Raw genomic sequence first — 11,917 nt, 5'->3', positions numbered from 1 at the left:
TTTTTTTTTTTTTTTTTTTTTTTTTTTTTAGTAAGCTCCATCACAGTTTTCATGTTTGAGTCTGTCTTTGGGAACTCTTTTGGTTTCTGCTTCATTGCAATTTTCTAGGTAAGGCCTTTCCTTAATTCTTGAATTCTCCATGCCAACTTGCTGCATGGGATTTCCCAGTATTGGATACAGTGCTCATCATTCTTTATTGCTATCCTTTGTTTAATTGTCTAAACTTCCCACTAGGCAAAAAGATATGTGAACAGCATCCTCATTTTTCTTGTTCACCACTGTTTTTCTAGCATGTAGCAGCTTCCAAACCACACAAGGATACTTCTCGATTGAATCAAAAATGCTTCCTATGGGAAAAAAAAAAAAAGTTTAAGCTTGAGAATGTAGACACAATGTAAGAATATTTTCCTGCAGGAACTCACCTTTTAAGACTTTTTCCAGAGAAGCAGAACCTTTACTTCAAAGAGATACACTAGAGCTCTTCATCTATAACTGCTACCTCCATACCTGGACTTCATTGATCATGAACAGATGGTGGCAGTGAATCACAGAACCAGGGTAGAACAACTAAAAACAAATCTAGTCATCAGCATCACCAATATTTGTCACTGAAGGCATACAAGATTATTTTGCTTATGTATGGTGGGTTTTGCCATATAAATTTCTGGTTCTGAATGCCATTTATAGTCAGTTCTATGTAAATGGTGCCAATATTTCTTGCAGAGGAGAATATGTAGTTCTGTTATCTTATTGTCTTGATTTTTTTTTTTTTGGCACGTTTGATGTTCAGGTGACTGAATAGTGCTACATGCAACATTACCAATGGAACTCAAGGGATCTTGGAAGCAATTGGCATACAAGCCCCAAATGACATTACCAATTTTGCCATCATTTTTTTTAATGGAAAACACCTAGCTTGTCATTTATTTCTCTATTTAGCTCTTTATACATACTTCCCAGTAGTTCTTCAGGTAGTCTAGTATTTTGGAAAGCAATGAATCTCATTCTTCATACACATTTCAATGTAATATGAATGTAACAAATGTCATATTTATTACCTCTTTCCAGAACATTAACAGAGAGAGTAAATGAGATTGAACCTAACAGCAACCTATACCTAGGAGACAGCAGTGCTGCACTGATTCGGTGACTTACTGTGTTTTATGATCCTTGGTTTACAAACCATTAGCTAATAGTCCAGCTAGTACACATTCATTTTTAAGTTAAAGTGCATAGGGTGACAAATTTTATGCTGATTACTGAGTTTATTTTTGTTTCACTAAAATGAAGTAGAAATGAAATGACTGTGTTTTTATCAACTGTACATTGCTGATCTTGAAAGTGGAAAATGTCATGTTAAAAAATAAAACAAACAGAAATGGTAAAATGATGTTTAACATTTAAGCAATTCTGGTTACCAAAAGGAAGAAAAGAGCATGTTAGACTTATTTATAAAAATACCTGCCCTTGAAATTTATAAAACTGACACAGACTAAATACTGGATGAATTTATTGTAGTTTGCATAAGGACAATTCTAAAACACACAAAAAATTATCATAAAATTATTTTATTGATTTTTTTCTGCATATTTACTCTCAATACTATTGCAGGTTACTGCATGATAAATTCTTAGCTTCCACCTTAAACATATTATTCAAATAGGACAATAGTATCCCTTCTCAGTTAGTTGTTAATAAGCTGTTATATCTATTTAATACCCTGATCATTCCTCATAATTGAAGTCTCACCAGCTGCTTAATTATTGCAGTGGTTCCTCCAAGTTATCTACTGAGAAGTGGTGGTGAGTTTGATGTATTATATTGTACTTGTCTTCTAAAATTTCAAAATGGAAAGCTGTAGCATGATTGTGTACATATATGTATGTTTTTTGTGAAACATCTGGTATTCAAAACTCAGAATTCTGAGTCTTTAATTGGCCTCATTAATAATTTAAAATAAACAGAATGGTGATACAGATATAATAAAAAGAAGATGAAATTCTTATTTAAAACACAATAATATAAAAATAAGTTGAAAAAAGAACATGAGAGAAATTTATATTGTTGGAGATTATTTAAATTACTAAAAGCAACCAATGAAATTTCCATTTTTATTATGACTGATGCCTCTAATAAGGGTTTAGATATCTATTTTAAATATCAAATAAGCACCTTATATTTGATTCTGAATTTATTTTTAAAATATTAAATTTCCTACTCTAAACCTATTTTCAGTTGAAATTTGTTTTTTGTTAAGGGTTAGGGCTATAGAGAGGAAGAAAACATTAATAAAGTTTTAGAAGCTGACACAAATAGACATTGATTCAGATTCTCTTATTTAACAACAACAAAAAACTTGGGCTGGAGTATGCAGCTCAGTGGGAGAGTGCTTGCCTCAGATGTACAAGACTTTGGGTTTGATGCCTCAATAGGGGTTGAGGGGAAATTTATTTTAAAAATCTATTAAAGGGCATTTGTAGCACAGAATGGTGGCATACACCTATAATCTCAGTGACTCTGGAGGCTAAGGCAGGAGGATCTCAAGTTCCAGGCCAGCCTCTGTAACTTAGCAAGACCCTGTCTCAAAATAAAAAAGGCCTGGGGATATGTCTTAATACCTACAAAAGGGAGGGCTGAGGTCAATCAGGAGTTATAGATTTATAAAGAACACAATTTTGAGATACCATATATAAGATGTTTTTCCCACAAGGTGAAAATTCACATAGTTTGAGGAGAACTAAAGTACTCTCTCATTTGTTATTTAAATTCATAAACAGAATCTTTATCATAAGACAGAAGTAGTCTATTAATAGTGCAAAATAAGCAAAATAATTTGCATGCTACAGCTAGTTTTCCCTAGAATTTGACAGTGACTTTGGATTGACTGGGTTTACAATGTTTTCAACAGACTTTTGCCCAAGACCAGTGTATTTTTGTGTTGTTTAGGACTTCAGTTTTTAAAATATTTGCAGTGGCATTCATTACAATTATTAGGTGGATAAGGTGCTCTTGTGGTAAGGATGGCTAAGGAGGTGGCTATTGTTTAGGCCAGTTGCAATTATTTATTTATAATAACATCTCGATGAAATCAGACAGATCTGGTTCAAATCACAGCTTCAAGGTATGATTGTGCCAGGTTATATAGCCAGTAAGCCTTAGTTTCCTCAGTCTCAGGAGTAGCAATATCAAGACCTATTTCATATATTTGTTGAAGAGAAATTAATGAGTAGAGTGGTCTTATGACAGCACCTGATAACATTATTATTATTACTAATATTAGACAATTCACAATGACTCTTTAAACAACAGACATGATCCGTGTTAGGCTATCTGATGATTACTGAGAGGACAGAATCAAACTTGTCTTTATGTCTTTATAAAGAATACAATAGCTGGGTGTGGTGGTGCATACCTATAATCCTAGCAGCTCCAGAGGCTGAGGCAGGAAGATCAAAAGTTCAAAGTCAGCCTCAGCAATTTAGCAAGTCTCCATCTCAAAATTTTAAAAAAAAATTGATATATATATATATAAATATAAGGGTTGGGTTTGGTTCAGTGGTTAAGTGTCACTGGTACAGGTACAATCCCTGGTACAAAAAAAATCAATAAATTTACCCCATAAGGCATTAGAAAAGTGCCAAATTGCTTTTATTTATTATATATCCTCTCATATGAGATATCATATTTAAATCTAAGAAAGGTTAAATGGTCAATAGAGCAGCTGTAGAAAATTATACTCAATATGGATAAGTATAGAGAAAAATAAAATTCACACCAGGAGGGACTATTTGTGTGGTGCAAATGAGGAGACAACAGCTCATTGTGGACAATGCTGTCATTAAATAATTTAACATTGTTTCTTAAAGTATTATTGAATAGAGAACTTGGAGTAATGACATTTTAGTTATTCAGTCAGCTGAAAAGAGACGTAAGGAATTTAAAAAAGAAGCCATCAAAAGGAAACGCAAACATGATGAGTGTGCAGAACACAGCCTGAGAAAAAGTATTCAATGAGAAAATTGAGACAGAGATGGGATGCAATCATCTGCAGGAATATCAGGCCCAGAAAAGAAGTAACAAGATGTTCTTCTCATCTGTTGTCATTTAATTTCTCCTTTCCTGTCCAAATTTTGTGGGAATTATATCTTTAAGTTCATTGTTTTTCTTAAAGAGACCACTTGTTCCTCAAAGTTGTCTAAAAGAGAAGATTGTGTTGTTTTCTTTCTCTTTTTTTCCTCTATTCTTTTTTTCCTTAACAATCCAGTTTAATGAGACCAAATCTTCAGGATGCAAATTTAGGTATTTCCTAACTATGTGGACCCAGGACAAGCATGAAATCAAACCAAATAATTTTAAAGTCTGAATCAATCCATAGCTAGTCATGAAATTGAATTTTCCATATCTTTAAGATAAGGATGAGAGTAGGTTTGTGGAGGGTGGGGGTGGTCAATAATGCTCAATCTCTTAAAAACAAAGCTTGGCACATTGAGCACTCAAGACAGGCTGGCTGGGGGATGACTCAGTTGGTAAGGCAGGCTTGTCTGTAGTACCCTGTGGACCTTGCTGTGTGCCTCCCTCTTTCCCTTCCATTTTTCTGAGTTCTGCTTCAAGGCCAAGGCTTTTCTGCTCTGAATGTCACATGATAGAATGGTCAGGCAGGAAAGAACCAAGGAAGTCACAGAATCCTAATATGCCATTCTACAGGTGAGAAAGGGAAGGCTGGGAGAGGAAAAGAGTGAGGAGGAGGAGGACAGAGGAAAAGAGGGAGGGGGAGTGGATAACTTGGCTCCTTACCTTAGGAATTTACATTTCAGTGAGTGCTGCATTCAACATTTGCATAATTCTCCTCTTTTGGTCCAGGTTGAGATTGAACAGGTATTTGGAGCAGATCAAGGGAATTTGAGAAGGGCAGAATGAATCTAAAATTGTAGGAGTTCTTTAGGAAAAGATGTTAACATGAATCCTTTAGGATTAATTTATTCATGTAAAAAATAAATTAGGGAATAAACTCAGACTAAATAGAAAGTCAAATTATTGGCTGATATAAAGCTAAATCCAGTACTCTTTGGAAGTTCACACACAGTGTGTTCGACACTGTACTGATTAAGTCCATCGAGGCTCACTAGCCAACACAGTAATTTCCCTATTCCACTAAAAATACAGGGAAGAAGTATAATGTTCATTATAATTTATATTATGTAAATTTGTTATAAATAAATTGTATATTTATATTTTAATGATTGCTATTATAAAAGAATGTTTAATTTTATCACCTATACTTTAATTACTAACCTCAATGATTTCAGGGATAGTTATGAATTGGAAGAAGCTTCAGTTTAATCCTAGCCCTGGAAGTCCCCAAATTTGGTATTATATCTGGATAAAACATCTCATTTTTTTAGGTGTTATTGATAAAAACTGATGACCACCTTGAGATTTTCTTTCTCAGAATGGAGAATTGAATCAACAGATACTTTTTGAGTATTTATAATGGACAAGGAAAATATGTTAATTTCTGAGGAAATGACAGAAATAAGACATGGTACCAGAGTGATTTCTAGGAGCTTAGGAATGAACAAGCAATATAGATTATGATAAAGGTGACAAAATATACTCGGGAAGTTCTCTGAACATATGACCCGCACAGTTACAAAGTGGCCTGTACTTAGGGGAGCTCTTTGCTTGATCAAGGTTCTGCTGTCACCCTCTCAAAATTATTAACAAAATTTGAACAAGGGGTCTCTCATTTGCATTTGGCACTGAGTCCTGACAAACTGTAATTGGTTGTTAGTAATTTGATAAATACTGCAGAAGAAAAGGACAGGTGCAGTGGGAACAGGTAAGATAAAAATATAAGCCCATCTCTAGAGCCGAAAGTCAGGAAGGCTTTCCCAGAAAACAATGATAAACTCATGCTGAAATAGTGAATAGAAATTAGTCATGTGGAAAAGAGGATAGCAGGAAAGGAGTTACAAGGAGAAGGAACTGTTTATATAGTGTCTCTGTGGTGGACAAAAGCATGGAAAAGTCACCATAGTTTAGTGCACTTGAATTTTAGAAGGACAGATAAGGAGAGATAAGAAAACAAGGGCTCAGACCATAGAGAACCATGCAAACATGATGTACACGTTCATTTTATCCTGAGAGGATTGTAGTTACTGGATGCTTTTAGGTAGAGAAGTGAGTTTATCAAAGGTTTATTTTAGAAAAAAAATTACTATTAGTTGCTCTGTGATAAAAAGAAACAAAAATGAGGGAGTAAGTATTCTGGGTCACAAGATTTCTGGTGCAATGGGTGGAAAGTCAGGAACATTACAATATTTTCAGTTGAGAAAATGAATAAGTGTTCATAATACTTGCTGAAATATGAGCTAAAAGAGGAGGATCAGGCTTATGGAAATGGTCCTGGCTTCCATGTTAGAAATAATGTTGGATTCTCATTATCTATGTGATATTTACGTAGAGAGATCAAGGGGGTGGATAGATAAAGGATTCTAGAAAAAAAGAAAAAGATATTCAGGTTGAATATGGGGCTTGAAAAGAGAATAGAAGCTACATAACAGGAAAAGTTTGTCCAGGTTGCTTAAAAAAAAAAATAAAAAGGAAGCAACTGAAAACGTAATAATTAAAAATCAAGTAAGCCAAGTAACATGTAAGTGTACCATGTGCATACCTGTAAATTGACTGCTGTATTTTCTTTGACTTCCCCAAAGTAAAAAATCCTTTAGATAGGGAAGCATACCATGGCAAACCTCAAGGAATCTGGCAAAATGCTTTCTGGTTGCGCTCTCTCTCTCTCTCTCTCTCTCTCTCTCTCTCTCTCTCTCTCTCTCGTGTGTGTGTGTGTGTGTGTGTGTGTGTGTGTGTGTGGTGGCTGATTGATTGCTTCGTTGATTTTCTACAAACTTGAGCAAAAAAGGTATTCCATTTAATTAGTAGGACAGTTCAGTGTACAGTCACTACAGTTCAGCACCATAAATTCTGGGAGTAAACTAGAGGAAAAACTAGAAAAAACTTCAAGTTCCCTAAGCTGCTATACTGAATATTCATTATAGAGATTCATCTCCTCCTAATATAGAGGAATTGGTCTAGCTGGTTGGTATTTTTAAGCTGAATCTAATATGAGTATAAATGGACTAGGTTAATGAGTGCCTGCTAAGTCATCTATTAGGTGAAGTCAACAATAACAAAGTCCTTTCAGTGATTAATTCCCCCCTCTTTTTTTTTAAGTTTCCCTATCTTTTATCTCAGAGGTATATTCTTCAAGTCTATTATAATACCCAATTTTTAGTTCTGTCCAAGTATCAAAAATTATTGGATTTCCCCTGAAGAACTTAAATTAAATTGCTTCCACTCTGTGTATCTTTTATCCTTCTGTATGTCTCATGTGGTCCTCACGGTGCACTTCACAGAAAAACTCTCTGTAATAGAGGGCAGGCACCCTGGAAGAGGAGGAAAGAAAGAATACACCATTTAATTTTGTATGATAGAAGTACCTGAATGCTAATGTACTCAGAATGAAACTACCAGAAAAGATTTATTTATTCTTATTTGATGAAAGCTTGTCTCTAGAATTCAATATTTTATATTACAAATTGACACTAACTCAATAACAAATTTTGGTTCCAGAGTTAGAGTTCTGCCAGATTCTTTGTAAAATAAATAATTATGATATTTACAAACATAAGAGTAGAATTTCTAGTTATTGATGTCAGCTATTCAAATCTATACCACTGTTATCTAGCATTGTTAGTTTGTTTCTGTTGACTTCAATTTTACCTGATTCTCTTCCATAAAGACCAGGCTATAAAACTGAAATATAAAATGATTTTGAAAATACATGGTCCCTCATAACCAATTTATTTGTATTTTCAATTATGTATAAATTTGTAGGTACGATCCCCTTTATGGATGTGGCTTTTTTTTTTTCTGGTACAAATGCAATTAACTGGAACATATGGGACACTTGTACCACAGCATGGACTAAAAAATTCAAAGGGACTTAATTAATTGGAAAACTGAGAAACAGCATGCTTATATAAGCATAGGGAAATTCAAGATAATCATTTTAGCCTAATTTATGTTCTAAATATTTGACAGATGAAGATGACTGAAAAAGCAGTTGGAATTCAAACTTTTACCTTCAAGCTACGTATTGAAATTTATTGATAATGCAGTTCTTGAAAAAGTGTAAATCGCCTGTATAAAACAGGAAAGAATGTAGCTAAATAATATTGACATGAATTCAGTTTTTGTACTGCATTACTATATTTACATTGTGAGACTTATAACTTTTTCAAAATTAAAGTCTTCCAAGTGTTTATGAGTGATAATGATTTTAGTATCTCCATATTTTATATTTATTGTGGCTATCAGAAATCTTATAGAAAATTTACATTTTAATCAGTCTTTTTACACTGGAGACAAATGATATTTTCATAATAAATTTGCATAGCTGGTTGAGAAATACATCAGCTGACTAATGCTTTTTCTATTACTACAGTGGACATTTATGAAGTATAAAATCTACTGGTTTAAAATTTAAATGTTTACTAAATTAAACAACTTTACCAAAAAAAATTCTAAATTATGAAAAATGTATATCAAATATTCCTTCATAAAATAAAAAGGAAAAATATTCTATTACCTAATTTTATATCTGTATTTTAATTATTTTCAGCTGTTTAACAATATTTTTCTGTTTCTCTAATTTCTCTGAAACACATACAATATAATAATAAAGAGTTGTGTACTCCAAAAGCAGTAATAATTACACACCAAATGATATACTTCATGTATGTGTTTATGATTGAGGTGTATATAATTTTCAGATTTATCTATATATTAAAATTGATTGTGTTTGAGTGTGTTTGTGTATCTGTAATTATGTGGACACAGGACAGTCTTTTTTTATATTTATATATGAAAGCAGAAAGCATTACCATTCTTATTACACATATGGAGCACAATTTTTCATATCTCTGGTTGTATACAAAGTATATTCACACCAATTCATGACTTCATACGTGTACTTTGGATAGTAATGATCATCACATTCCACCATCCTTGCTAACCCCATGCCCCTCCCTTCCCCTTCCACCCCTCTGCCCTATCTAGAGTTCATCTATTCCTCCAATGCTCCCCCTCACTACCCCACTATGAATGACCCTCCATGTATCAGAAAAAATATTCGGCATTTGTTTTTTGGGGATTTGAGGCAAACTGAAATGGAAACCGGGTCCAGCCTGCCCCTTACTATTGATGGTCTACCTTGGAAAATTATCTGTCATTTCAAAGAGAATATCTCTTTGGCTAGGTTGTATTTTGAAGAATAATGGTAACATGCAAAATGCCTGGAACAGTGATTAGTACCTAAAATGAATTTTATCTTTATATTCTAATTTGGCTTTAAAAACCAAGGCAAGGCAATAACAAAAAATGATAACTAAGTCAGTATTGCCTGTAATTGAGCCAGGTAATTCCTTAAGGAGGTCGAAAAGTGGGTGCACTTTAATTTCTAACATCTACAGTAGATGCTGATTCTATTATTTTATTGTGAGACAAAGGGATTGGAAATAATGGATAGGCTAGAAATGATCTTGAATGACATATACTTTGTATTACAGTTTGTAAAAGAAATGGGAAGATGAATAATCGTTTAATGAAATAGTATGTTATCATTATCCACCCATCCTAGGTAAAGGAAGGAGAAGTATTTGATAGCATACTTCTTTTCATGGCCTTTAATTTGAAACCTTTTTTATTACATAAATACAATAACTTTCTATATTTAGTGGTTCTAAAAAGATAAATATATAAAAGGTCAATATACTGCAGTAGACAAGATTAGTTTCTGGAATCAGATTATATGGGTTGAAATTCTCACAGTGCTATTTACCAATTATATCCTTAATTACAAAATGAGATATTTGTTTTCACTTACATTATTTTTGTAAGGATTAGGTGATAGATTTTGGCCTTGGGTTTATTAGGTTCAAATTTCAGTAGCACTATTTTCATTGTATTTGACTTTGGAAAAGTTATATAACATTTATGTCTTAGATATTTTTTCTTTATACAATGGAGACAGTAATAGAACATACTATATAGGATTGTTTTAAAAGATTAAAAATGTAAGTCCATTCAGAGTATATAGACACTAGGGTTTTGCATTTTATTCTTAACAAGGGCCAGCTATTACTGTTAGGCTATATTCTTTCAGAGTATATAGACACTAGGGTTTTGCATTGTATTCTTAACAAGGGCTAGCTATTACTGTTAGGCTATATTCTTGTCATGTATTTGCTTATGTATGTATAATACATGTGAGGCTATCCATTTGTTTATATATGTTTATAAATGTGTATACATGCTATACACATTTTGTGTGTGTGTATTAATATATATGTACAAATTGAAGTAAAATATTTGTGTCTAAAAGAAAAGTGACAGGAAAGAATTTGGAATTCCTAAATTAAGTTTGCATGACCATGTTTTTATAGTTAACTTGCCCAACAGAGTACCTAGCAGACAAGTGCTTCTATTTTAAAAATGTCAAAATTCCTGAAACATTTTTATAACAAAGCTTTAGCTCTCTGAACCATAAGTTATGAATATGCCAGGTCAGTTCTAAACTAGAGGTCTTGCTATTGAAGTTTAATTTATTGAATTGATCATTTCAAACTGTCTTCTAGCCTGTAGAACTGGTAAAATGCTTTACATGGTGAAAGACACTTCTTGGTTTATATCTCAAGGGTAGAAATGAAATTATATTTTAAGGGATGAAATGGAAACAGAACAGAAGGAGTTTGCTATCAATCTGTTAACACTTTTCTCTTCTATCTTAAAAAATAAAACTTTTATTCAACTTACTTTATATAGTCAATGGCCAACAACTATAAAATACAACAAATGTGTATGAGTGTGAAATATTTTGATTACTTCACATTTTAGTGAAAGCTACAAGATGAAGTTGTGTCTATTTAAGTAAATTAAGGAAGAATGTAGTGCAATTACTTTCTCTTAAATTTGAAAAACATTTATCTTTAAAATCAGAATAATTTTCTTATAAGCTCATAGACTTATTATGAAATTTAATATTGTAATGATTGTGAAGTCATATTTTCATTAAGAGTGGATAACATATTAATTCTATCTGCATAGTTTAGAATTTAGTGGACAGTGTTGTCCCAACAATGGCATCTCTGATTTTAACCAAATAGCACTAAAATTCAGAACTAAGCTTTCCTGAGTATTTTCTCTCATTTACCAGTAACATAAAATGAACAAATAGTTATTAATGCATTTAATCAAAGCTGGAGTGGGCTTTCATATATTGAAAATTATATTCTTTGTCTATATAGGCAATTACTCTCTCTCTCCATATACATAAAATCTGAGATGATGACAAAAGTTCTTTTCAGTCCCGATTTACAGAAACAGCATGACAGAACTAATCCTTTATAAACTTTGATGGTAGTGGGCCATTGCTCACAATTACCATAGATATCTACATGATCATGAGATTATTGTTAAAATACCCTATAATATTTGAGTTGTAGACCATTGCTAGAATTAGCAATAAGGTGTGTATGAATGTCACACAACAATTTCTATGACACATAGTCTTTAACATATATATATTTACAACTTATTTAAATACTAAAACTAGAATGGCCCAAATATTTAATACTTCATTTTGCTTCATTTACATCTCCTATCTTAAAATGCTACAATATAACATATTACTGTACTTATGTTATCAATTAAAGTGAAATATAGTAAGTATCTGAGATTTATGTATCTTTATTTTTATATAGCAGTTAACATATTTTAGTGTCTGAAAGCCAGATGTAGGAGATTGATCCTATAAAAATGTATTTTACTTTGCTAAAAGAAATTATTCAGAAAAATATAT

The 11,917-nt window shown here is 32.6% G+C and overlaps 1 protein-coding gene across 1 annotated transcript in view; it reads left to right on the top strand.

Moving 5' to 3' along the window:
• Window positions 1–11,917, top strand: part of Lrp1b (LDL receptor related protein 1B) — a 1,807,788-nt gene that overhangs the window by 409,045 nt on the left and 1,386,826 nt on the right. The window lies entirely within an intron of this gene.

This window comes from Marmota marmota, unplaced genomic scaffold (assembly GCF_001458135.2).
Source record: "Marmota marmota marmota unplaced genomic scaffold, marMar, whole genome shotgun sequence".
Classification (NCBI taxonomy): Eukaryota; Metazoa; Chordata; class Mammalia; order Rodentia; family Sciuridae; genus Marmota; species Marmota marmota.
This window is presented reverse-complemented; position numbering and strand designations above follow the sequence as displayed.